Source organism: Vidua macroura, chromosome 9 (assembly GCF_024509145.1).
Source record: "Vidua macroura isolate BioBank_ID:100142 chromosome 9, ASM2450914v1, whole genome shotgun sequence".
Taxonomy (NCBI): Eukaryota; Metazoa; Chordata; class Aves; order Passeriformes; family Viduidae; genus Vidua; species Vidua macroura.
The window spans coordinates 11,497,476-11,525,113 of record NC_071579.1 but is presented as its reverse complement, the minus strand read 5'-3'; the positions used below and the strand labels follow the sequence as shown (position 1 = coordinate 11,525,113).

Sequence of the window (27,638 nt, the reverse complement as noted above, 5' to 3'; positions counted from 1 at the left end):
TCTGCAGTTTGAATGAACATCTTAAGGCAGATTGACGAAATAGTCAACAGATGTGTGTTCCCTGCCATCAAATAGGAAATCAGTTATAGTTGTTTGCTTCCCCCCCACTCTTTTTTTTTTTTTTCCTTCTTCCCCCCCGCCTCCCCCCAGTATGTATAATAGAATATTGTCCAAGATGTCCTAGAGGGAATTGGGAGTTTCCATGAAGTTGTCTTTCAGTAATTTTTTTTAAGGAATACTTTTTATTCTTAAATTTATGTTAGGCAATTCCTCATCTTGCACTTCTCTGCCAAAACCCATGATTTCTTAATCAAGCTTGTACCGTCTGTTTTTGATTCAAATATTCATCGTGATTGAATCCCGTGTTATCAGAGTGACTGTACTTGTTCCCAGTCACTAACAAGGTACATAGTTTGCTGACATCTGCATATGGATAGGTTTGAAACTTGTTGTGTCCTGTAATCACTCCTCAAAGAAAAGGCTTGGTGAGGAATGAGCCCTCGGGAGCTGATGGCATTCATGGAGGGCTCGTCAAAATTCCTTTAATAGTCTGTTATTCAGTGAAGTCATAGCCTGCGGTTCTGTCTTAAACTCTGGGTTTTGCAAGTTTTGCTCAATTTTAGAGCATGTTGTTATCAAGTCAAGGGTTCTTAGAAGGTGTGGGTTTGGATTTTTTTTTTTTTTTTTTTGTTTTGTTTGTTTTTTTGTTTTCCATTTTGAGCTGATTGCTTCAATCATTTCCACCAGCTAGACAGGGTTGTGAGCTATTTGTAGGTTAAGCTGATCACAGTATCCCAATGATAACAGAGTTGTTTATTTTCCATATCATGATGATTCTGGATGTTATTCTTTCACTCCAGGGTTTACAGTTCAAGGGGAGAATTCCATTGCAGGAATTATAACTTTCAGGTATTGCTTTAGAATTGAATTTGTGGTGACTCAGATGTTTTAGTATTTAAATAATTCAATTTAATTATGTATTTTGTAGAAATTATTATTTAGTTGTAATTTCGACTCTGTTTTTCTCATTCCTTAACTAAAAAGAATTTTGCAGATAATGTTTGATATTTTTTAAAATTAATAATTATGGAATGGTTAGGGTTGGAAGTGACCTTAAACATAATTTACTTCCAACCCCAAATTACTTGTTGAGAATATGCAAAATTTCTGCTCGGGTAACTGGGGAGAAGCTGAACAGTTCTTGATCCTGTTTTCTGCCCCAGGTAAGGGAGAAGGAAATGTACTCAGTACCATGAAGAAAAAGGAACTGCAGTGTTTGAAGAAGTGCAATGAACCTGGTAAATTATTGTCTTGATACCACTATATGTAAAGGTGAAGGAAACTTAAGAAAAAGGTGTTGGAAGCTGATTTGGCGGGGTCCATCTGAGTGTGATTTCCAGCCTGCTGAGTAAAGAACCCTGATAAGCCCAGATTGTTCTTACCCTGCCTCTGCTACTGAGGGTAGGAAACTGCAGCAAGGGAGATGTGGTGATGCTGCTCATTCATTTTCTAACAAATGAGCTGTTGCAGATAGGTAGGAATTAACCCAGGATTTGGTTTTGTGGGTATTTTTAAAAAAATCTTTTATAATGGCATTTGAGCTTGTTTCAAGTAGTTACAGATAAAACTCACAAATGGTTCAAAAATTATTTCTCTTTTCTTTCTCTGAGAAGTACAATCTTCAAGCAAGGAATTTTTATTTACTTTTTCTTTTATTTTTGGTTTTTCTTCCTTTGCACTTTTTTGACCTGAAAATTTGGGCCAGCCATCTATTATTTTGGCCTTCTAAACAATTTACAGTGGTGGTGTAGCTGTGCAATATATGTAAGCTGTATGCCACAGGTTGAGAACAATTTTATTCCTGTATTAATTGGCTTATAATTCCTACTAAGCTCTGTAGAATTTAATTGAAAGTAATATAAAGTAAATGTATTATCATTTCAAAATAAAGCATCCTGTAGAGGTGTGTAATATTGAATACACATTCCCATGCATGAAAACTCCTGGAATCCTTTGAGTCAAAACTGCCATTCGTTACAACACGAAGGTGGTTTTTTTTTTTTTTTTTTTTTTTTTTGTTTGTTTGTTTGTTTGTTTGTTTTTTTTTTTTTTTTTTTTTTTCCCATTTGGTGGAATTTGTAAGTTTCTCTCAGCTTTAGAGACTGTTGTAGTGTTAATGTAAAAGGTGTAAATAATAGCACTGAAAGGATTCATTTGAAAAGATGGTAAGTTAAATCATATATTTACTGTGAAGTTTTATTACTAGATGTTTAATCTTGGACAGATGGAAAAAGTGGTGAATTACCTGTTTTTTCTGGTTTGTTTGATTACTAAGTTAGGGAGCTGTCTTCCTTTTGCTACTTGTAGTACTTTAAACACATTATGTATTCCACTGCTGTTGTGGAAAGCAAAACTGGAAATGGAGGGTCGTGGATCCTTTGCAGCTTCTGAGCAGATGATTCTCTAAATAAACCAGTGGTTAAAATAATTTGAGGCAAGCACTATTTCACTTCTACAGCTGAAAGAATGGTGGCTGTTGTCATGAGCATCGCTGAAGAAGAGGTATAATATGTATGTTTGGGATATTTTCCAAAGATTCTAGAGCAGAAAATAGAAGTTGCCTAGAAACATTTTGTGTGAAGCCAAGTTGGAGTCCTAAAACACATTATTATGCCTAACAAGTGTTGATTTTTTTTTTTTTACTATTAAACATTGTTTAGAGTAGTATTCAAGAATCATCCTTAACAGTGGTTTCTCTCCCTTTTGGATTAGCAGATGTGAAGTAGACAAAATAGCTGCAAACATGTTCTGCCTTTGCTGTGGATATTTGTGATTCACACACATACACAGATCAGTGTCTCAAGGGTTTTTTTTCTCATCCTTTCCTTTTGATGTAATAGATTTATAATTAGTTAAGAGTAAATACAGAGATGATCTGTAGTGCCAACAGTCTGGCAGCCTGTCACAGAGCCATTGCACCTCACCTTTCCTCCTGGAAAGCTGGCCTCCAAAAGCCACTGTCACGTTGTGTGCCTCAGGAGGTGACTCTCCATTCTGAACAAGTTGTATTGGCACTTTCTTTTTCAGAAGAAAATGTATGTGTTCCTGCATTAAGTTATGTTGGCTCTGAAGTTTGGTATTTTGTTAGATTAAGCTTTACTTCTTTACTTCTAAGTGCCCCTGGCAGTTGTGTTTTATGAGACATGGATAAATCAGCCCTGTTGTGTTTGTGTGCTGTTTCAGGTATGGTTTTGCATCTGTATCCAGCCAGTGGGTAGTGAGTCTCAGGATGAGCAAGTTTGTCTGCTTCAGCAGATTGGAGTACTGGTCTCTTCCTGCATGTTCTTGTTAAAATACCCATTTGCTTAATGACTGAAGACAAATGCATTAAGGATACTGTGACCTATGTTTGGAATCATTAAATAGGGTTGTGATGATGAAAAAAGAATCAGGAAAATTAGGTACCCCTTCAAGAATTTTTTTTTTTAAATTTTTGTTGCTGAGACCAGCTTAATTCACTAGTCTAACAGATCTCCTCTGGTTTTTCTTGTCCACAGACTTTGAAAAAGATGATGGCTGTTTTTCATTATTAAATACTATCTTTCTCACGTGTATCAGTGTATGGTGACCAGAGAAAAACTGACCAAAGCACACATTATATTGTTATGCAGTAATTACTTAAGACATGCAGTGATCTTTTTCTATTCCTGTCAGCTGTGTAGCAGGTTCAGTTAATAGATCCACTGCCATGTGCCTTGCTTAATACAGACTTTTGTGGTGTGTGCCCAGCCTGACTTGGAGGAGGCTGGGTTCTGGGCTGTTTTCCTTGCCTGTGAATCATGCAGCCCAGTGTATTTTTAGTGCTGCAATGTATTTACGTTCTTGGATTAGCAGCAGCCTCTCCTGGACATGGGCAAAGCTAAACCAACTGGGAATGCCTCCACAGAAGATGGTGGTGCTGGTGACTCTTGCTGCTGATATTCTAGAGGGACTCTTAAGGGGTGTTATGTTATACATCTGATATCTTAAGAACATGAAATCGTTTAGGTACAAAACATATGAAAATTTGTGAGTACAAGAAACAGTCCCAAAGTACCTTAATCCTTCTATCGATAGCACCGCTATTGGGTTACACGGTTTTAATCCCAGAGGAGTTGTTGCCTGACATTAAACTGTCCAAATAGTATTTATATCTGCTGCTGCCCTGCAAGATCACTTAACCCTGCACTGCAGTTTAAAAGTAGTTAATGACAGACCCAGCATGACTTGCCCCTTATGAATGATCACATAAGTTCGACCTGTGCTGTCATGGTTTATGGAGGAAGGCAGTTTGTCCATAGCCTGCTTCAGCCACAGCAGGTAATTTGAAATGAAATGAGACAGTTTCTACAAGCAGATTGATTTGGGAATCTTGCCTGTTCTTCCCTTTGACCCTTGACAAGTTGACACTACAAAGATTGTGACTTTAAAAAATGATTGGGTGCAAATACATTTAGGTAGATGATTTACTATGTGTTAAAGCAAGGACAGTGCATTTAGAATGGAGCTGTGAGGGAAGGTAATTGTAAACTTTAACAACTCGTGTTTTATGCTTCTGTATCTTATTAATTATCTGAGTAGGTGAATCTTCTGATAACAGGAGACCAAGTACTGTATCTAATAAACTGTGTGTGAGAGTCCACAGACTCTCACAGTATTCAGTATTTTGGTTATGCAGGAGTAAGTGTGTGGAATTTAGAAATGCAACTGGAATGCTTTCTTTGAGCTGCAAGGGTTAAGTCTGAGGATGAACATCTGGACGTATAGGTTTCCCAATCCAAATATGTCTTTATTTTGTTATTCTTTTGTAAATGCAGTCATGCAAATACAAATATTGAAATAGCAAGTTCCAGCATACCATAGATAACTGGCAAATAGCGAAATAATGAAAGGATGCCAGAGAGAGAGAGAAAATCACAATTATGTGTCTATAAATACTCTGGTTTTGCAAAGCATGCACCCTCTTAGTTAAAAATAATTATGTAGATTTTATAAGACACTAAATGGAGATTTTATTCGAGTGCCTTTTTCTGATTTATGTAATTGGATTTTTCCCAACTATTATGTGATTAATTACATAATTTGAAAATAAATAGCTAAAATGTATTGCTTCTGAAGAATCACCCTGCAATGATCCAGGATAGTATGTAAAACACAAGTACAAATGTTGCTGAAGTATGTATCATATAAATTTCATTATAATTTAAAATTGAATGTTTAATTAAATAACAGTCCTAGGAAGCATAAACTAATCTTTGATAAGCCACCTAGCATTAAATGTGCTATGAATGTGTCGTTGTAAAGGCATAATGCAAAGTAAATGTTTGCACAAAATCCATCTCTCTGCAGGTCTTTCTCCTACTGTCTGTTCCAAATGCTTTTATGAAGCATTATTTTGAAGATGCTTATAAAAAAATTCTTATTGGTCTAGGTTGAAATTGTTTAATACCTTTTTGACTGTGTCTTTACTGAAGAATATTAGAAGTATTTTGCTGAAATGTTTCTTTATGTTGTCCATTGGGTTTAATAGACGTGCCATTTAATAAGCTCTCTACCTGTAAGGATAGACTATTTGACCTTTGTGACCTGCCAGTGGTAGACATAGTATAAGATTGCTTTGTGAAATAAAGCTGTCGGTAACATCAACAAAATAAAAAATGATCGTATTCCAATACTCTCTGCTCAGTACTATGACAGCACTGAAATATGGAATAAAATTGAAAGTAGATTAGTTTTGGGTCCTAAGTCATGTTTTGACAAGATATAAGAGAGGAGAACATATCTTTGAACTTTTAGTTTTAAAGTTTTTTAATGAAAATATTTATCATTTTGTAAGGTTCCTTCTTTCTTTATCACAACGGGGCTGTATAACCTTAAAACAATCCATTCTCTTATTGTGAGGGATATAAATACTGTACTATCTTTTGTATTAAACATCATAAAGGATACATGCACAGTATGAAATTGCTTGACACTTGCAAGTAAAGGACTGTCATGTTAATAAAAAGCTTATTGGAGAGGTTGAAAAAGAAGTCATTAATAAGCCACATATTTTTAGACTATGTAAAGCATGTAAATACTGCAGACAAGAAGGCAGGCTTTGCCATATTTTCTCCTCTCTTTTTGAAATACTTAAGGTCTAAAGCAATAGTGTAAATGAAAATTATCCACTTGCCTCTTCTATGCTTCTTGCAAACTTTGTGTGATTAGAAAATAAATTAATACTTTTAGCTGCAGTTATTAATCAAATCAAATGAAGAGTTTGGGGGGCGCAACGATGACGTGACTGTGAATAATAGAATTTAGTCAGCTTCCTCTCAGTCTTTTCTGAAGAAGAAAAAAACAAACCAAAAGAAGAAACGTTTAAAGAGGGAGTAGGAGAATCCTGTTGCCAAAATCCACTTTGTACTATAGCTACGTAGTGTGGGAGGTGGAAGGGAAGGTGTATTAAACAGTGACCATAGTCTCTCTGTCTTCATTTCTGTGCATCAAAAATAGAAATCAAATTATTTTTAACTTCTCAGTCTAGGGTTAACATCATTAGATGTTTCTCCTTGTTTATTTTTTAATACTACTTTTTTTGAAAATGCCTTTCAGTTTGGTTATTCTCATTTGTCTCCTCTATTCCCGTAAGTGCTCAATTGTTAGTCTTTTTTTAAAAATACTTTTATGTTAATGGAGTGGATTTTTTTTTCCCCATGGCAAACATTTATTTTTGAAGCCAAAGGAATAAAATACCTTTCCTGAATGAAGTCACAGTATTTCTGCAAAGATACTAGTCTCGGCAAATTAGGGCATTCTCTGAGGAAATATGATATTTTTTTAATGGTAACTTGTAAACAAAAATATTAACATAAAATCAGGTGGAAAATTCATACAGAATTTCTGTCTTACCCAGTGCCTCTAAGAGGACTGCAGTGATGTGCTTTTAGCAGAGCTTTATCTTCTTGGAGCATGATGCAACTCCAAAGTTTAGTAAAACAATGTAAACCGATAACAAAGGAATGCTGCCCATCCTCAAGCTGTGCCTCAAGTTGTTTGGAATGAAGCAGAGAAAAGCTTGCAGGAAAATCTACCTGCTCTGCATTGGACTGTACTAAAGGACAAATGCATTTGACTGTGTTATGACTTTGTGGTTTTACCCTTTCAGATGATGTGAAAGCAATGTAATTGGATTATTCTCTGGCCCCACAGATGGTTGAGGTGCTCTGTGGCTGAGATCTTTGGTGGAAACTGTTCTCTCTCTCTCTTTGAATGAGGTTAACCCCCATTACTGTTGGTTTCTGTGACTGTAAGCCAGGAGCCATGGCCCCAGTAGCAGCATCTTTGCTGTTTTGAGTTCCCAGCGCTCCAGGGTCATTTCAATGCCTATGGCCAGAAAGTGGGGCAGGGGTGGAGAGCATGGAATATCAGTCATGGGCAAACACTGAGGAGGAGTCTCCTGTGGCCCTACCATGTGCCCCTTTCTCAGTGGTGAGAAGCTTCTGGAGAGGGTAAACTCTTGCTGGCACAGTGAGGTATGATTTCCATGTTGCCTGGCTGGGGTTTTCAGCAGCAATAGGACATGGCTTTGTTGTGGATTCACTTAAGCGAAAGGAAAATGCTCCCCTGCTTCCCCAGATTTTGCATCAGTAGTGTTTCTTGTGGCAGGACTACTTCCTTTTTTCCTTTCAGACTTATGAGCATATTTTAAAATATAGTTTATAATGCTGTATTTCCTGCTTTCTGGTGATTTTACAGAAGCCTGTTGCGTTGGAGGTGAACTGTAAGGCAGTGAACAGCACAGTGATGAAGCACATTGTTTTGTCTGTAGCTCTTCATTTGCTGTTTCACTTCACAATGCGTCTTCTTTGTCCTATCCTACCATTCCTTGCCCAAATTACAGCCATAGATAGAATTGCTCAGGAAATGGGCAAGAGAAAGTGGTGTCTAGCTGCCCATGATTTGCCAGCAGTTCTTTGGATTTACACTCCTTGTCCTTCTATGCCAGGTAGTTTTTTAGTCATGACATTGATAACTCCCTGAGATGAACCATGTGGAATTACAAATGGACTAATCCTAAATGGTTTTTTATGAATCAGTATTTGTCAGTGCTGAGAACTGTTGTTACAAAGATGGTCAAGAATTTGTTACTTTAAACTCAGATTTTTGGAAACCTTTACCTCAGTGGCCTGAATAGAGACTGAGAACATTGAAACAATCGAGAAGGTTTTCTTACCTTTCAACAGGAAATTTGGGGTTTTATGCCTACTTGACAAGGTATGTGTTTCTTAAAACTTCTCACTTGTTTAAACAGCTGTGTAACCATGTATCTTTTAGTTTAATTGCTTCGCATAAAAAAAATCATAAAGAGTTAAGCAGAAGCTCCAGATTCTCCATAATTGACCTGAATAAATGGCTTAAAAATGAAGGTGTAAAAAGTAACATCTAAAACTTGATATTAAACCAAAGGTAGAGGGCAGGACTGGGAAGGATCAAGAGAAGAGGAATGGGGTAGCCTAAGAGACAGTGGTGTAACATACACTGTCTCACAGGTCTAGGTCACTCATAATGCTGCATCTTACTTGGATGGTTCTGGGTGATTTTGAAATAAGTCTCAGTATAGTCCAGACAGAGATGTGGAAGGCAGCTGTCTGACACTGTTTTGGTTGGTCTTGGAAGAGAGCCTGAGACTGAATGAAGTATGGGTAGATGGAAATTTTTGAGTATGGACCTATTAACCCTATTACAGGGAAGCTGCCAATTAGCCCATTATATCTTTTCTGAAAAGAAACCTTGCCTTTTAAGAATGCTAAGTTGCCTATAAATCAACACTTGAAAAAGAAGTTATCCCACAGATCATATGGTGGGCTCTGACCTGGATTACTTGGCTTAAGCGTGTTTTGACTGGCATTGTGCAAAAGCCTTTCTTATGAGTTCAAACTCACTGCACACTGGCACTAGAAATTTAGCTTAAATTTCCCCTTTTGAACAGACATACAGAAGAGTGCAGATAGAAATGGTGAACACAGTATAAAATACATACAAATACATAGTGTAAAAAATATATAAACTATTCACCAGTAAGTATATTTCTTTGGAAACTCTCCCAATTTTACTATACAGTACAGACTTTCTTTTAGCAATTGATCAGCCTTTCTTTTCTTTCCCTTCCCACCCCGTCTGTGATTATTCTCATTCCTTTCTACAAAATGCATAATATTTGAATTTACTACTAATTGCTTGTTCTTGAACTTACAGCTCAGTTCTTTATAACCTTTTTCCAAAATCCACCAAAAGACTTAAATTGCACAAATAGGACTAATTCGGGAAGCAGTACAAACAGAGGACTCCTGTAATCATTGTTTTGTTCCGCTGTATCCTTAGTCACTGAGGTGCCAGGACGCTGTGCCGGGAGCGGTCCCTGTCGGTGTCGCGCTCCGGCTTTCAAGGCTCGTGCTTTGGCCGGGCGCAGCGGCGCCGGTGGTTTTGCTCCCGCACTGCCCCGAGAGGCCGAGAGGTGGCAGCACCACCTGCGCTGTCCGTGCGCGGGCCCGCGGCGGGGGGCACAAATGGGGGCGAACCTGGTAACGCGGACACTGCCTCGTGTCAACGCAGAAGTACTTTGTTAGCATAAAAAAATGTATTCTTGGAGCTGTGCCTTGCTGCCTGCTCTGTGCTAACAGAGACACAGAAGGTCTAATGATGCTAATGATTTTGAGTGTCACATGCAGGCTCTATGCATGAAATTTCAGTGACTGAGTAAACGTCTGTTCGTGTAAACCCAAATATTCTCTTCCCCGGTGCAGGGAGCACCAGCTGATAACACAAGTTTCAGTCAGCTGCGAGAGGCCCTGGCACACTCTGCATCTGTGAGCTGCTGCTCCTTTCAGCCAGGGCTGCAGCAGAATCGGCACAGTTCTTTGCTGGCCGTCTGCTGTTCACGGAAGGTTTAGATTAATGACTTCCAAGGGATGAAAACTGAAAGGATTTGCAATAGTGGTTTGTCTTCAGTTATTCTCATAATTATTTTTATGAGTAGGACGTGCTAAAGAAATGTTCTGCATTTTGACCAGGACAATTTGCTTTGGAGAGCAGCCTTTATAGCAGCTTAGCAGCTATTACTGCTGCATGTCACTTTTATGATCACAGTGAAATAATCTGAAATACAGCTTATTTGTGTTGTACTGAGCTTTTCTTCTTTTTGAGGATTTTTTTTTTGCCATATTGAGTTAAAGTTAATGGTACTGCTTAAAAGCTGTACATTTTTTCCTTCTTTCTGCTTCTGCCAAATGCTTTTCCATTCATTCTTTCTTGATGTTGCCTGCATGATGTTTTTGAAGGCAGAGGACTTGATGTTATTCCCTTCAAGGGCTTCACCAACTGGTTTTCACCTTTCTGTTGGTAATCTGTGATAGGTGAAATGCACCTTATTGTGTGTGTAATTCCATTCTGTCAGGATTCAGAGTTTGTTTCGGAGTTAAGCTTGCAAAGAGAAGGCACATGCTGGAGTTGGTGGAGGTCTGTTAGCAGTCTGTATTGCTCTTTCATTGTATTCCTAATATGAACAAATGTTAAAGTGCCTTATAAAATGCCTCCTATTTTCTCAGACACAAGAAAATGGTAATAGACCTGGGCATTGAGAATCACAGGAAACTCCTTAGCAATGGGAAGCATGCTGCTTTCCCCGTGGATGAATGAGCTGTTTTCCACTGCAGTTTGAGTCCCAATCGACTTGGGGAGAGAGATGGAAGACCATAATGATGAATGAAGCTGAGTGTCCCAGATGACAGTGTTGTTCACTTATGAAGTACTCTAAGTTATTTACTGATTTTTTCCCCCCAAGGTTACACTGCTATACATAACACAGGTCAGATCTGTACAAGAAATACTATAGTCTAAGATGTTCCTGGTAGTTCTTTTTCTGCCCTTTCATCTCCTTACACTCTTCCTTCCTCCTCTTCTCCCCGCCCCTTTCTGTTGGAGGTAGAGTTTAGATGATGACAAACGCCATCTATCTGACCAGTGCTGGATCTGCCTGTACAGCTCCGTGTTCCTGCACTGCACTATGTAGCAATTGCGTGTCAGCTCTAAAACAAAGTTTATGATGTTTTTGAAGACTCTGTTAGTTTCTGCCAATGTTAACCTAGAAACAGCAACAGCAATTCACTACTCTGCGAAGTTATTTTATGGATGTGGTGGTGCTTGCCAAGAGGACTGTAACCCAGAAATGGTGGCATCCTGCAAAGAAATCAAAAAGGTGTGGGGTGGATATTCAAGTGATTAAAGAGCTGGGATATTGCATGGCTTTGTCACTGCCACTATGGTCAAGCCTTCCCTGGAACTGCTCTTTCATGCCACCAGTTAGCCAGGGGAGCTGAGTAAGATTCAAAGGCAGCATGAATAATAGTGGTTTCCTTGCCACATCTATATACCTGGGACTTGTATCTCCTTAATTCTGAGAGGGACTTCAATTGGATGAATTAAAAACACTGGGCCAAGATGTCATTATTATGAACCTTTATGATGTCTGCCAGCAAGGTTTTTTTTCTTGTTTGTATTTTGAATATGACTGTTTTTTTAGTAATTGTGACTCTATGTGTTACTTCTGCATTATCCTAGCTGCTGAAAAAAACCCCTGAGAAACATGTTGTAATCCTGTCCTTGAATATGTTATTTTTCTTTCTGCCTCATATAGCAACCCCATAATATGTAAGCACTGTCAGTCATGCATAGGCTTATCTACAGATCTTTGTGGAGGTAGGGAATACTAGAGAATGGCACCTAAAGTACATGGTCTTTGTGGACTTCACATAGGATGGTTTGCCCTGGAGTTTCTGACTTGCAAGACCCATGTTCCATAAACCATCTTACTACTCTAATATATAACAGAGGTAGAGGACTAAATCTGAAAACAAAACAACAAAAGAAACTCCAAATGTGTATCTTGAGTGTTGCAAAAAAGCTCTGGATATTTGCACTTTGAATCAATAACACACAGACAAGATCATGTGCACAGCAGTCTGTGCACATACCAAAGAGCTGTTTTTCATGTGAGCATGTTTTTATATGGAACTGTAACACCCTTCAAATACTCCTTTGTGATATTTTAGTATAGTGCTTTCATAAGAAGATAAGACTTGACCAGTGTGCTATTAATCCTCTGTATTCAGAAGAAATGCAGCTAAGTGTTGCTTAGTGACTTGTTTCAGCTATTTCTGTGCAGGGCAGCTGGATGTAGCATTCTCCCTTGTCTTTTTCTATCTGTGAAAGTTGTAAATACTTTTTTTGTAGTTTCTGAGACAAAATTCTGTGTTATATTTCTTTTATCTGAAAATTAGCGCTGTATCATGGTAGCATTAGTTCAGCTTCAAATATTTTGTTGCTCAGATTTATTTTGGATTCTCAGGCAAATTTTCTGCCATAGGCATTGTGCTGCTGCAGGTGGCATATCCTTGGCTTCTTTTGGGGTGTATGGTAAAATGTGTATCAGCCATTCATTTGTTCCTACTTGTAGTTAAGAGGTTTTAGAGATGAGGTGAGATGAGTGGGAGCTGTTCTGCACTGCCAGCTTTCTGTAGCTGCCATGGGGTACTGGCTGACCTTCTTTGGGAATGGGTCTAGGGATGGTGTTTGTTTGATGATTGTTGCTGGTAGCAGGTCACAGTAAGCAATGACTTCATTCTGTCATTGAGACCACTGCCATGTACTTTGCTGAGGGAAAGCCAATGTCCACTTCAGTGTCTCAAATGCCACGTGGCTGAATTTTTGCCATTTAGTGATCACTGTGGATCAAATTATGTTGTCTTTATGTAAATAAAGCTTCTCTGCAACCCTTAGTGGATGTTTTGCTTTCCTTAATTTAGCTTGCAAAGGTTCTGCTCCAAAACTGTTCCTTGTGCATTTCCCTTGTTGCACTTAGAATTTATGTCACTCAAGTTTCTTGATTCTTCTAGGCTTGGGTCTGAGGTAAATGAAAGTATCACAATATAGTATGGAACACTTTAAGGGACTTGTAGAATCCAGTTTTTCTGTTTATTTCATAGGTTAAAGTGCAATGAAAACTTAATCTGCAGAAGGAAATAATAGTCCTTGAGGTGAAAGCAATGCTCTAAGATTTTGGACATCAGTTTCATACTTGGTTTTGCCACGGATGACTTCTATAAGCCAGAAGCCCTTCTGGGCCTCAGCACCTACAGAATGGGGATGGTGAGGACAGTGTCTTCCAAAATGTAGCTAAGGGCAAAAGTAGGAAGAGTGCCATTATTGAAATATATTTTCTTCTCTGCATAAAGTTTTCTTCACTGCTTTGGTAAAGAACAGCTTCTCTGCAGTACAGCTGAAGTAAGGGGCTGCTGAGTATCCTGATTCCCTTCAGACCTGAGACCTGCTAGTCCCTGCATCAGGGAGTGGTGTGGGTAATGAGGGGCAAACTCTGTCAGTGCAACTGTAATTCCTGCTCGTTCTTCCTGTTTCAGGATAGCCCCACTGTGGGGGTATTTGGTGAGGTTGGAGATGTGGTAGTGATTTGTGCCAAGAAATGTGTGTTGGCAATGTTTTATTGTTGTAATCCTTGTGTTGCAAGTTTTCAGGAGGCTAGCAAAGGCTTGATCTTCCATGAAAAGGAAACTCTGAAGAAACTGTCCTTTTACGTGTGGTAATGAAACTCTTCTTTCCCAGAGGACCACGCCATAGCTGAAATCCTGAACGACATGGCACTTTGATATGGAGGTGATGATTTGGTTAAATTGCAGACTGTCTTAACCCCTTCTGAGGGGCATCATATCCAGGTTGAGGATTTTTTTGGAAAATAAGTATGTCTTTGCCTGCTGGCCTGTTCTGCAGGGTTCATACAGATTGCTGCTGTCCTCATGTCCAAAAACAAGGCTGAGGTCTTCTCTGCAGAGACACTGCCTCTCTTTGCTAATGCTCTGAACACACTGACAGTCACCTGCCTCGGAGTAGGGCAGAGCCACAAGCATTTCATTCTAAACCTCTGTTTCTCTGCTGAGCAAGAATTTATTTTATATATATAAAATGTTTATAGTAAAATGGAAAATCTGTAATGATATGTATGTAATACTACTGAAACTAAATTTATAAATATACAAGGTCTGTTCTTCATCCTTTACTGAGCGAATATAATATTGAGATGGCCCTTTGTATTTCTTCCAAAAATACAACAAAAATAATTATGGTGTTGGCTCAGAAATAAAACTACTTTATTTTTAAGCTATAAAATAATATTCAGGTTCTTTGGACTCTTTGTCAGGGTTTAGAACCTGCATGGTAGATTTAGATTTTTTCAAACATGTACTTTATTTTATTTTTAAATAGGAATCTTCTGTAATCTTGTCTCTCCATGAGCCTGATGTTAAAGTGAAACATGAAATATTCTGCAGCTTGCAGTAATACTCTGTAGTCTGCTGTAGAAAGCAAGTGCACTATGTGATCCCAAATAAGAATTAGCTGATATTTTTCATGTCTTCTGTCTGAATTGTTTACAAGCTCACTGTGGGGGTGTCCCTGCCCACACAGAATTAAACCTACAACCCTATCTATTCTGTAGAAAATTGAATATGAAATAGCCTTTAATTCATGCTTGCTTTTTCCTGGCAGAAGGAAATAGTAAGGGTTTCAAGTTGGCATAACATTTGACTTAGCAGAGAAAGATTGGGCCAGTGGACACCTGTATGAATACTTTATCAGAAGTATTTTATTTGAAGTAAACTTCTGTATGTGTATGTGAAATAAGGTTTTTGGTAGGATTCTAATTTCCAATGACATGGTGTAGGCCTGTAATATTTATATATTGAATGGATGTGTTGAATGGCTCAAGAAGTAACATGTCTTGTTCTTCAGAATATTCATATTAAGTTTGCTACCAGTATGGGAAAGCTCTTGTACCTATAAAAATACTTAAAGCAATGCTTGAAATTGTAGGTGAATGACTTAATTATATTCTGTAGGGTTATAAATGCTATGAAAAGACATTACAGAAAAAATAGGCAACTATTTAATGCCTATTTAATGTAGAAAGGGAGAAGATTTTCAGAGAAAGATTTTAGGGCAGGTGCCTTGCTTTTCTGAGTGAGAAGAGAAGAAGCCCCTGGAAGCAGGAATGGGTGTAGATTTTGGAGGTTTGGGTTTTGGGAAAGAGCTGCTGCTGACCATGTCACATATTTTATATGTTTTGCTAGAGCAAGCTTTGAAGTGTTTGATGAGGCCAGAACTTCGGTGCAGGGATAGCTTTGAAGTGATGGGGATAAACAGGCCTCTTCTTGAAAACAAACGATGTAACTAGCTTCAGTGGAAGGAAAAACCTTATTCTTACAATAAAGCATTAATAGCACACATACATGCCATTAGCTTCAGCTTAGGGATGCTGGTATTGACAAGGGAAGAGGAAAATTGCTTTGACATCTTAGTGGCCATGTTTGAAAGGACCTCTCTTTTATCTCCATCTGAAAAGGTTTTGCCAGGATAATGCCATTTGTTTTTGCTTGCAGTGATGTCAATAAGTATTTTCCATAGTAACAGGAGAGTGTGTTCAATATTTAGGTTGCCTCCTTTTCATTCATATATGCTGTGGTCATGCTGGCTGGCCACAGTACTGTACCCTCCTTTTGTTCCCTGACCTGCATGCTGATGCAGAAGTGACTCTGAGACGGGGAACAGAGCAGTGCAGCCCGTGCCTCATCCTGGGACAGCAGCTTCTCTCCATCTGGGGCCATCCTTCCTCCCTTGTCCAGCGTCCTGCAGCATGCTCCTGACGAGCAGGACAGCCATGAGGGCCACGTGCCTTCCTCTGAATCAAGTCTCAGACATGGTTAAGAGGTATTGACTAGAAATCTCTTGTGTGTTTTGGGGAAAAGCAGGGGACGGGTTGCCAGCATAAGTTCTTTTTTTTTTTTTTTTTAAGTAGTAAAAACTAGTCTAACTAAATAGTCTAACTAATCTGTCCTTTTGTCAGTGCTGCAATGATGGATTGCCTTGACCAGTCAAGTGCTGTGTGCCCCTGTGGCAGTAAGGGGCTATAAGGAAGCTGGGAGGGTGAGTGCCTGTTTGCTTTCATCTGGTTGTAGAGCTGTGCATCCTTCTCTGGGCTCCTGACCACCTTGAAGTCCCGTTGAGGCAGCGCAGACTCCTCCTCTGGTCCATAGCCCCTGTAATGTTGTCCATGAATCCCAAGTGCAAAGGCTTTAATAGCTTTGCAGTAACGTGAGGTACAAATGCAGTGTCTGTTGCATTGCAGAATCCCTGACAGCAATACCCGGGCTGGGAATTGTAATTGAGGTCCTGTAGTGGTAGCAAGTTTCTGGATCATGTCATGCAGGGGTAATAGACTGATTCTGCAGCCCAAAGGGAGCAAACTCTGGAGGAAGGGGTTCCAGATGGCTGAGCATGGTTCATTTGGCTCAGTTTGTTGGAATTGCAGGGAGCAAATGACTCAACTCTACTTTAATAAAGCTTTGTGGATACCAGAACAAAGGAGTTGGAGGAGACTGTAAGGTATGACAAGACAATTGAACCAGGCTACTTAGCTGCTTATAGACCCCAAGAGAATTGCTTATTCTGCTGTTTCTGAAGGTATATCACATATAAATTTATCAGGTGCTTATGCTTTAAATAAGAAGGTTCAAATACATTATTTTATATGTTTAGGTATATAAAATATACAATTATATGTAATATCTATTTATATATAATGATATGTGTATTCTTTTTCTGGTGGGAAGCTATTTTAAAATTTACAGTTGCACTAATCTCTCTATATGTATTCAGATTTCAGATAATGACTCCATCCCTCAGGTTGAGTGACTGATCTTCATTTTCTCTTTGAGAATGTAGATCAGCTAGGCAATTTAAAATGTGTTGCTTTCTTGCAGGTCCTGATTCTGCAATCCTTATGTGGAACAGTATTTACCTGAATGAATAGTACCATTGTACTAATTTGCAGGAATAATTGCTCTTTGGTTTAGTAAGGGTGACAAAGTTGAGCTTTAATTTGCAACAGCTATGACATGTGCTAGTGATTTTCTCTTTGCTGCACATAAACAAAGAGTCAGCACAGAAGTTTAAGGTTTTTCCATGTTGGTATTTTCTGTTTGGTTCTGAGGTATTAAAGGAAAAATCTTAAGGCAGCATTTTTTCATTGTATCAGAATGTTTTTCTAGACTTGTTAAAACAGGGACCTATTTCTTCCTTCTCCTTTAAAGAAGCACAACGTTGATGTCAGAAAAGTTCTGACACTTAAAAGTGCTTCTGCTCTTGGGAAAAAGAAATGGGAAGAACCAAGTACAGATTTAAAAGAAAAAATGTTGATAGAAGCTTAGAATTAAATACTTGCTTTTGAAGAGATAGTGAAGTTCAGGCTTTTCAGGCTTTTCATGGAGATTTTACAGTAACTATACTCCAGCATACATGTGATATAATCCTTTATCACACCTTTTGGCTATAGCTGGTCAATTTATTCAGGTCAGTGGAAAACCAGTCACTCCTTCCTTTCCATCTTTCCTGACAATATCAGGTAATAGTGTAAAGACAAAAAGCCCCTCCAAACAACACAGGGGGTGTGTCATATACAAAAAAAAAAAAACAACACCAAAGCAAACAAAAATTAATTCTTTCACAACAGTTTTGCTTTCCTCTGCCAGCTTACACAATTTTTTCCATCACCTCTAAGAAGAAGCTTCTGCCTCTGAAGAAGTAATGAGATAGAAGAATATGGGGGCTTGTTTACCTTGGGTAAAACCAGAATAAGTTCAAGAAACAGGGTCACTGAGGCTGCAGGAATTCCTATTAGCATTTGAATAAATAACAAAGAAAATGAAGTGTCTAGTCTTTTAGTCTCATCATAAGTGATGGAGGCTTTTCTTTTTTAGTAGATCAGAAATCCTTATTCTCACCTTCTGCTTGTGTATTTTTGTTGGTGAAAGAGTAGGGGCTAGTGAGAGAACAACGTCTTGAACTTCGGGGTTCTTGCTGTTGGGTGCTCAGGACAGAGACATCTAATGATATGTAACTAAAGATGCTGAGTTCTACTTAAAACAACCTGATCTTTTCTCGTGTTTTTTTTTTTTTTTTTTTGTTTTTTTTTTTTTTTTTTTTTTGTTTTTTTTTTTTTTGTTTTTTTTTTTTTTTTTTTTGTTTTATTTTTTTTATTTATTTTTTTTATTTGTTTTGTTTGGGTTTTTTGGTTGGTTGGTTTTTTGAGGACAGGAGGGAATTTCTGTAATTTTTCTTCAGTGAAATGCAATTGTGGGTAAAAATTCTTTGTTTTGGTGGCACAGTCCCATTATAGGCTGTCTCAGTGAAAGTCACTCACAAAAGAAAGGACCTGACATCTGGAAATCTTGTGCTATCACAGTAAAAAAATCCTCCTTTCCCCCACAAATTCTGCATACTTATTTTGTAGAATAAGTCAACTTCAAATAGTTTTTCCATTGTGAAAGAAAAAATATAAAATACAAAAGTAACCGTGTTCCTTGTTCTATTGTAACATCTGTTAAATATCATCCCTTAGTTTATTATTTTAAGGAGGCATCTAAAGAATTGCTACAGCAAGGTGTATGTAGGCCTGTTTCTGAAAAAAATGCTTCATTTGACATTCTGCTTGCCCTATCAGCTGTCCTTTATCACTGAGTTTCCTCCAGTCTCTTCCTGTAATTTTAGCAAGCTGGACAACAACCTCTTTTGATTAGTATTTAATTTTATATAATTTCTTTTTTTTCCCCAAGTTAGATAATTTTGCAAGTGTTAGAGCATTTGGAGAGATTGGAATACAATGTCATACTTGTGACATCATTGTAATCTGGTCACCTATGAGAAAATGCAGTGCTTCTGGGAGGTGTTATGTCCCCTGAGGCCACAGCACTTGAGGTACTGGCAGTGGTGGCAGAGGTGACAGCTCGAGTTCCCCGTGTGCCTTGCTCTTTGAATACAGACAGATGTGACAATGCCCATGTTGGACCTGCATCCTCCAGTCCAGTCTTGAGGCCACCTGTTGCTAGGATTGGGAAAAGGTGTCGTTTAGAGCTTGTGCTTTGGGTTCCTCAAGGACTGAGCTTTTTCCCTAGACTCTCTGGGAGCTCCCTTGAAGGAAGAAGCATGGAGCAGCTCACAGCATTCCAAATACCCTGCTGGGAACCACTTGGGTTTGTGCTTGCTTCAGAGAAGGAACCTGCTGAACTCTTGCTTGAAGAGACCAGGCAGTTTTAGGTGTTTTCCTAAACATTCCAACCACATTAGCTAAATATCTCTTAATTCTGCATGCACATGTAATGCTCTGGCACAATGTATGCATCTTAAAAGAGACTGGAGAGAGTGTTCACTTGGGTTGTCTTTTCCAGTTGCAGAGAAAACATGATTTTAATTCTTAGTTCAGGCAAGTTCATATTTCACAACCTTTAAACAGAACTCTTCCAGAGACATGTATAAAGCATATTGGTTTAGTGGGCTTTCATATAGGAAGAACTTAAGCAACAATTCCATAACATGTAATATAATTTCAACTTCTGATTGTCCCTTAAGAGACTTTCAGTTGTTCTGCACTGAAGTGGTTGTGGGCAGCCTTTGCCTGTGAGAATTCAGGACAAATGCATGGAGAACACTGAAGGATGGTGAACACTAAGGCTGCAAAAACAAAGCACGGTCCTCTAGCTATGAAAGTATTAAATAAATCTCTGTGGCATTTCTTTAAGTGGACTTTCTTGTGTATTAAACTGGTTTGTAGGAACAGAGGTACGTTTTCTGCTCCATGTTTGCTCCCTTCCTTCTGCTGAGACTGTGGTGTACCTGCTGTGATGTGATGGGAACATTTATTCAGCTGGACTGAAACCATCAATTCATTTTTACAGAGGTCACCAAAAATCCATCAGGTGGTAATGACACTCAGTCACTACTGATGTGGGCTGGATGCGAGCCAGTGATCTAGAGGGGAAAGGCAGTCTAACCCATTACCAATCCCCTGGAGCCATTGAGCCCCCCACTTTTTGCTCATCTTTCTGCTTCTACAGTTCTCATAAGTTAATCTTTCTTTTTCTGTGTCTAATGTGATAATCTTTCTTCTCTTACATATCTGCTTTTGACTTTCATGACAGTATGGCTGACAAACATCCTCAGCATTTTTCCTTCTGATGCAGACGATATTGGTCAGTAGTGCAATGGTCAACAGGGGTTATTAAAAAGAAGAAGAAGAAAAAAACAACCAAAATTGAGGGCTAGAGAGAGAAGGGGAAAAGGCTGCTAGACAAAGGGAAATCTTTATTTTAGACTTTCACTGTAGGAATAACTACTCAATATTTTGAAATTTGTATCTTCTAATCAGAATATGGCTATGAAGGCTTAGTGTCTATATACTGTGCCTGTGGTAGAGTGTCCTGTAATTCAGGGCAAAACAGGGAAGGAGGAATAGCCACCTCAGCTGCTAGAGGTGATTACACTGGGAATTTGTACTTTTCATCCTCTAGTGTCCTTGATAGTGATGTGGAGATGTCTGGAGTAATTTGAGTGTTGAGAACAGTCCCACTGTCCTAGACAGCAGCAGTGTTTCAGCATATCAGCTTGCTGGGACTCAGGTACAATGCTGTGCATGGGTGGCTGTGCTGCTTCTGATGTTTGGGTTGGTTTGAAAACCTGTGTGTCTATGGGCCAAGTGACAAAAATCCAGATTCAAAATGGGATACTGATGAAGGTTTGCCTATAACATGTTTATTTTGAGAGAATAAAACCCATGAATTATTTTTGACTTTTTAGAATTTTTCCTCCTTACTGCTATACTGTATAAATGCATCCAAATGAGTATTTCCAATAAGAAAGTAAAAATGAGATATAAACTATTAAGTTTTGTAACTACATATTTATTCTGGAACAGGACTTGCAGACATTCTGAGAATACTGCTGGAGTGTACCTAGTTAGGGAGAGAAAATATCCTGTGACAAATTAATAACTTGCAGGAGTTGCCGTGAATATTTTGGGAGGAGGATATGTGCTGAGGTGATTTTCCCTAACAAACCATAGTCTATTTTTATGCACTTTGTCAACCTAAAAAAAGCTTTGTTACTCGAATTAAGTCTTGTTGCATCACCTCAGATTAAAATGGATCTTTTGCCCTTTATTGTGCGATATTCTGATGAACTGGGAGTTATAATAGGAACATATCCTCTTGTATCCTGTGCTGTTTTCCTCCCCTCCTCCCCTTCCAAATTAAAGAACCTGGGGCCTTACTGTTTCCATTTAGCAGAAATTGTTTTAAATTAGCCTGGAGGTGTGGTTACTCCTGTAATCCAGTGCTTGTAAACATATGGTCCTGCCAATAGAACTGCACAGGGTATTTTAAGCTGATATGAAGTGGACCTATGTCAGGAATTTTTTTGGTAGGAATAATTAAGTCTATTTTTCAATGTCATGATTTGCTCTATTCTGCCTCAGTTATAAAATAGTCCTGAAAATAATCTTGAACCTTCTGTGAGGAAGTAAGTTGAAAGTGCTGAAAATTACACTATAGCAAACACAGCAAGCCTCCTTTCCCTGTTACTGGAAATTTCCTTTAATTTACATATATGAAATCTGAAATTACTGGAAATGAATTGGTGCAAAGCTAATATTGCTACCACTTCCCTTTTGCATTTTATTACACCTTGTATCTTTTTAGGAACAGTTTGCACTTATCAGTGGAGCTTTAAATACTGCTCTAGTGAATAAACATTTCATTTCAGTAAACAATCCCCAGAAATAGATTTTTACCGCAAGTAGTTTGTTTTTAATAACACGTGTTGCCTCTTGGAGTTAGATTCCTAAAGGAACTGTAAAATGAATTTCTATCACAGCATCTGACTTCCCTTCTTTGTCAACCTTCTCACAGATGTGTTGGGTTCCCTGTAGCTACAGGTCAGCTTCTGTGTATTAAAAACTAAATCAAAACAAACCAAAAAAAAAAAGAAGAAAAAAAAAACCCGAAAAAAACAATGGAGTGGGGAGACAGAAAAGGAGTGTACATATACTGAGATAAGCATTTACATGCAAAATTGAAAATTTTGGAGTCAAAGCAATTTTTTTCAAGTAAAAACTCCTGACTTCTGGAACACCAATTTCAAATTATTGAGTGTGGTATGAAGGCTGCTGATAGGAAGTCAGCCTTATTATTCTTTATGGTCCCTCTTTTAGTCAGAGAGTTTTCACTGTCATTTTAATCTTGCCAGCATTTTTCAAAGTTAATCTAATTTCTGAGGGACTGATTTTGAATCTCTTTTAAAGTAGTATAAACAAAGCAAGATTTCCCTGTGCAAAGCACAGTGGAAGCAATGAGCAGATATTCAAATCAGGATCTGCAGCAGAAAGCTCCCCTACAACTTGTACTTTTTACATATAGTGTTTTGAAAACACCTTGGTCGTCATCAATTTTCAGGAAAAAAAATCAGCTGTGAGATTTTTGTGGACCAGAGGAAAAAAATCAATCCCTTGTGGATTCATAGTGCTTGTGTATGAGGATTAGGCTAATGCAGATTCACAGGCAAAAATCAATACAGATTTCAGAAATCCCTTCTGCAACGATGGAACTGATCATGCAGTTCACAGGCTTAATTATGTATCTTCTTTATGAGACAACAGTAATATCTCTTCACATGGGCATACAAGCTGAATTTAACCTTCACCCTACACTAATTTTTTTTTACTGGAAAAGTATAAGTAAAGTGCTAAAAAATTACTTGCTTGATCAAAGAGTATTAAAAAATGACAGACCATAGTATAATTTGTTCAAAATAATCATACTGTAAGGAATATATTGACTTCTCCCATCTGTCCACCAAAACATCAAATATAAAGACTATTTCCAAAGTAATTTTATCTACAGAAGTTGCAGCATTGGGCAGAGGTTTAAGGTAATTAGCATAGCTATCACACAGGTTTTATGCTTTTGTGGAGTAATATTGCCGAGACCTTGTAATCTGAGGGTAACAACATTTCTGAAGGGGAAAAAAGGACCCATTCCTTCTAAAGGGATATATGTTTCATGTGAACTCTCCCAGCTTGTTCTGAAAGCTATTGAAGAGCTGAAACACAGTGAAACCACTAGTGATTTTTTTTTTTTTTTGCCTAGGGATTGCAGAACAGCGCTCCAGGATGGAGTTGTGTGAGGGCACAGAGGATGCAGGGATGGTTCACACCCCAGTAAAATTTACCTTCACCATAAGCATATTGGTGGTTGTAACAGGAGGGGCAGGTCCTGGGGATTTCTTGCACTGCCTGCCACGCTTCATTTTGAGACATGCCAGGCCTGTTGGTGTTAGGCAGATTGCTTTCCCCAAAAAGGGCTTGCCTTCCTTCTCTCCGTTTGTCAGAGTCATCTGTCCTGAGTTTCACTGCATACACTGTTAAATATCAACTAACATATTAAGCCACATTTTCTGCCTTCTGACCCCTTTGATCTGTCTCACTTCTCTCTGCCATCCACCCACCACAGTTACAATTACTGCAGCTGGTTCTGCAGTGCTGTGGGGTTCTGTGTTAAGGTGAAACTCTTCCTGTGGTCTTGAACAAGGAGGATGTATTTGAAACCACTGTCTCTTGTGATGTTTACAGAATAAGCTGAGAGTTTTTGTTACCCTCTTTTGTGCTTTGATGCATGTGGAAAAGATAGAAATAGTTTTATTTGGTGCTCCCTAAGGTACAAGTAAGGTTCCCAACAAGCATGCATAAAAAGATAAATTTGCTATTTATGAATTACATTTTTGGCTATTTTTAGATTAAAAAAAAAAGTGAAAACAAACATTTGGGTTAATATGATGTGTTGCTGAACTTGAGATGCATCCATTCTTTATTCCTTCTAGATTAATGCAGCATATGGCGGTTATAGCTGGATTACAGAAGGGGCCCAGTTTTAATTCCAACTGTAATCACCTGCTTTTTTTGGTGACTTACAAAGGCTGATGAGAAATGGATTTAGAATATGGGATTTGAATTTTATTACCCAAATATTTTCTTAAAAGGGAGCTTTAAATTGCCTATTCTTTATAGATGTGGGTGTGCTGGAGCTGTAATGTTAATGGCAGCTGGGCACAGCTGGGGTTGGTTAGGATCATCTTCTTGAGGAGACTCTACTGGGTCACTGCAGAATGGAGAGCGATGCAATTTGTTAGGAGTTTAGAGTAGTTGAAATTAATCAATTAGACCTGAGATATAACTTTGAGATGTGATGTATTTCTAACATAGAATGTATAAAAGATGTTTTAGTTACAGCATTAAGAACTGAAATGAGGAGGGAAACCCCAGAGGTGGGGTGGATAATTAAGCTCAAATGGAAGAAAACTGTCTAGATGGGAGAGAGACCTCTACAACCTTTACAAAAGTGTAGTTTAAGTTTGCCTTGTATCCTGCCATCAAGTGGTTGAATACTCAGTGTTCACAGGGGGATTTTGCTGTTTTCTAAGATTTTGTTATTTCCAGTGTTATGCTAAAGTAATTTAGGAGGGGATTTACAAGGAGAATAAAATTTATGGATGGGGATTTCCATGCTCTTTCAAGTATATTTGGTATTTTCCAAAAGAATTAAATCTCTTGACCTCATGAATGCTTTCAGATACTTTTCCTATTTCCTTCCTACACCTTTCAAACATAAACAAGCCTCTTCTGTACTTGACTTTGCTTCTCCTCTTGGTGATTTTTGCATGGTGAATAGTCAGATTCTCTCTTCACCACCATAGCATTTTTCTTGAATAACGTCAATAACGGGTTCCTCAAGGCAAAATCTACTTGGTCTGTTGAGGTGGGGTTTTTTTGGCACCTTTTTTTTTTTTTTTAAATACAAACAGGATTCTCTCTGCTTTTAAACTTTCATCTTTGGGCTTCCAGGTTTCAGTCAATATTTTTCTATTGTTCTTTGCACATTTTCCTTAATTTTCATGGTTACTTGTTCCTGTTCAGTCTTCTCTGCAATAATTCTTCCAAATTCTCACCCTTTCTTCCTGTGCTTTCTCTGTGACTGTCTTCTACATTTGAAGATTTGAATTGTATTTTCATGTTGATTGACATCTGAATTTCCTTTGAAATCTTTTCATATTTCTCTTGCCTTTTCTTTCCTGGTTCTGGTTACCTCCAGCTCAGTCCCAGTCATTGTTAACTTCCCCATCTATGTTGCCATTCTCTGGACATGCTCCAGCCCGTCAATGTCTTCTTGTGAGCAGCCCAAAGCAGGATTTGAGGTGTGGCCTCACCAGTGCTGAATACAGAGGGGCAATCACTGCCCTGGTCCTGCTGGCCACACTATTGCTGGTACAGGCCAGGATGTTGTTGGTGTTCGTGGCCACCTGGACAATGTCCAGTAGCTGTCATCCTGAGCCAGCTACAGTCACTGCCTTGACTTCAGTCCCTTATCTGCTCTAGTAATAACTCACTTGCTCCTACTTCTTATGGAGTACAGGGGAGAGAAATGAAGTGAAAACAGCAGCACCGTCCCTCCTTGCTTATGGTGAAATATGGAAGGTAGGGGCTTGTGCTCTAAAAAATGTGAAGGGGAAGCAAATCTGTTCTTTCCATGGCCTTGTTGAAAAAAGAAAGGAAAAGGGGGTGGAAAAAAAGGCAGGGAGACAGCAAACAGGTACTTGAGAAGCTCTTCCCAGAGGAGCTTGGTGAGGAGAAGGGCATGATGGCATCTATCTGCCCAAAGAGGTGTTGAATGCTGCTGTAGCAGGACTTCCACTTCCCAGCTTTGCCTGTATCACTAATGCTGATGGTGTGAACAGTAGCTGTGTGTTTCGGGATCAAATATCACCTCTTGCTTGAGAGTCACACCAAGCACGATGTTTTTGGCTGTAGCCTAATGAGAGAAGTGTCTGAGCAGAGAAGGCAGTGCAGATCAGAGCCAAGCCCTCCACTACTGGGCAGCTTGAGGCAAGAGATCAGTTTGTATTGCTGAGTATGTGAACTGTAAGAGGAATTAAAGCACTCACCTATACAGTCACCTATACAGTCACCTTATAGATAGTTTGCAATTAAAAGTTATTTTACTCTTGGACTCCTGTAAAATGATGCATGCAAAAAGCTGGTGTATAGATTTGTGTGGTGGGATGACAGGGAGCACACAAAGCGAGTCCCAGCTGCCTCTCCCCTGCCTATTTTATGTAGCAGTCATGTGAATGTGGATTAAAAGGGAGCAGTAAAAAATTAAGCAGTAGTTTGTTAAAACAGCATTGAAGGAAGTGTTAAACTTGCTTAAGTCCATCTCACTAACTGTTCTGTATCCTTTGGTCTATCTGATCTGGTCCCACCCAGTTTATACAATACTTCTATTGCAGTCATAAATAATTTCAGGTACTACTTTAGCTGTTTCTAAGTTCAGATTCACAGTGTACATGGCACATAGTGCCTCCTGAAACCCTGCATGCTTTGCAGTAGACATTTCTCTCTTATATTTACAAATAAAAGTGGATATAGTGTTTTCTTCTCAAATTTTTGGTCTGACTCCTGTGACTCTGACTCCAGTAAGTAATGCCAGTAGCATGGGTAGACAGATCTGACAGGGCTGAAAACTAACAGCATGTCAGACGCTTTTCTCCAATGAAGGCTATAGATCAGAGCTAGGAATCTGCTGGAGCTGGAGAGGGTGACAGGGGAATAACATCCCTTTCTCTTCCATCGACAGGGGTAATAACTCCTGGCTCCCTAGGGACAGATTGTAAAAGCCAATAGCCAGAAGCTGTGAAGCAGGGAGGGCAGAAGAATTGAAAATTAAAGAGGGAGTGAAAATTTTGTGTAAGGCTTTAGTGAGATGTTGGAATAAACCATCAAGTGTCATTCTTTTAATTGCCTTATTGTTGACAGGGTTTTTGCAATGTTGGGTTTTATTAGTTTATAAAGTTAAAATACTAGTAAAATTCTAGTTAAAATTACTAAGATATGCCATTCTTGCTTTTATAGGTAGCTAGGCATTGTGTATTCTATGCTGTTATTATTGAAAGTATGTAGAAAAAATGTTTTGCAAATACTGCTTTAAAATTAAATAAAACAATTTTGTTAATATCATTACTATACATAAACATAATTTGAGCATGGTGATGCTGTACACTATATAAAAATCTGATCATTAATTTAAATGACTATCTGATTTATAGGTGTTACCTCCATATATGAAATTCCATGTTGAATCTCTCATAGTTCACAAGCATTTAAACTTTGGCTGCCTTTGTGTCCAGGAGGAGTGTTCCAGTCCTGATAGATTTTACTAATGTTGTGGTACTTGCATTATACTGTGGCTCTTTAATTAACTTCTTTGTGAGGCAGTAGCTTTTAACAGGTTAATGACAAACACTTGAAGAAGCAGAATCATAATAAAAAGGCACAGCTCCTGCACTTTTAAGAAATAGAAGTGCTTAAAAGTGTTATTTTTTATATGAGTTGTTCTTGCTTAGTTTTTAAAGTGTGACTGGTGTTTAGTTAAATCTTTTACGGACTCAGTTCACTGAAGGTGACAGAAGTACTCACTTGAGCTCAATGAAAAGTAGACGTGACAGTAAATTTTTCAGTCAGAGACAGGAGATCTTGTTATAGGAGTCAGTATGGGGGTCAGGGCAGAGCCTGTTGATGATTGAGGAAAAGAGAAGTAAATTCATTCTGCTTCATG

The 27,638-nt window shown here is 38.5% G+C and overlaps 1 long non-coding RNA gene across 1 annotated transcript in view; it reads left to right on the top strand.

Annotated features, from left to right (window-relative positions):
- LOC128811425 (uncharacterized) overlaps window positions 1-27,638 on the top strand; it is a 51,091-nt gene that overhangs the window by 459 nt on the left and 22,994 nt on the right. The window contains exon 2 of the long non-coding RNA XR_008438342.1: window positions 861-909. This is a non-coding gene — a long non-coding RNA (uncharacterized LOC128811425). The remainder of the gene's footprint in view (window positions 1-860; window positions 910-27,638) is intronic.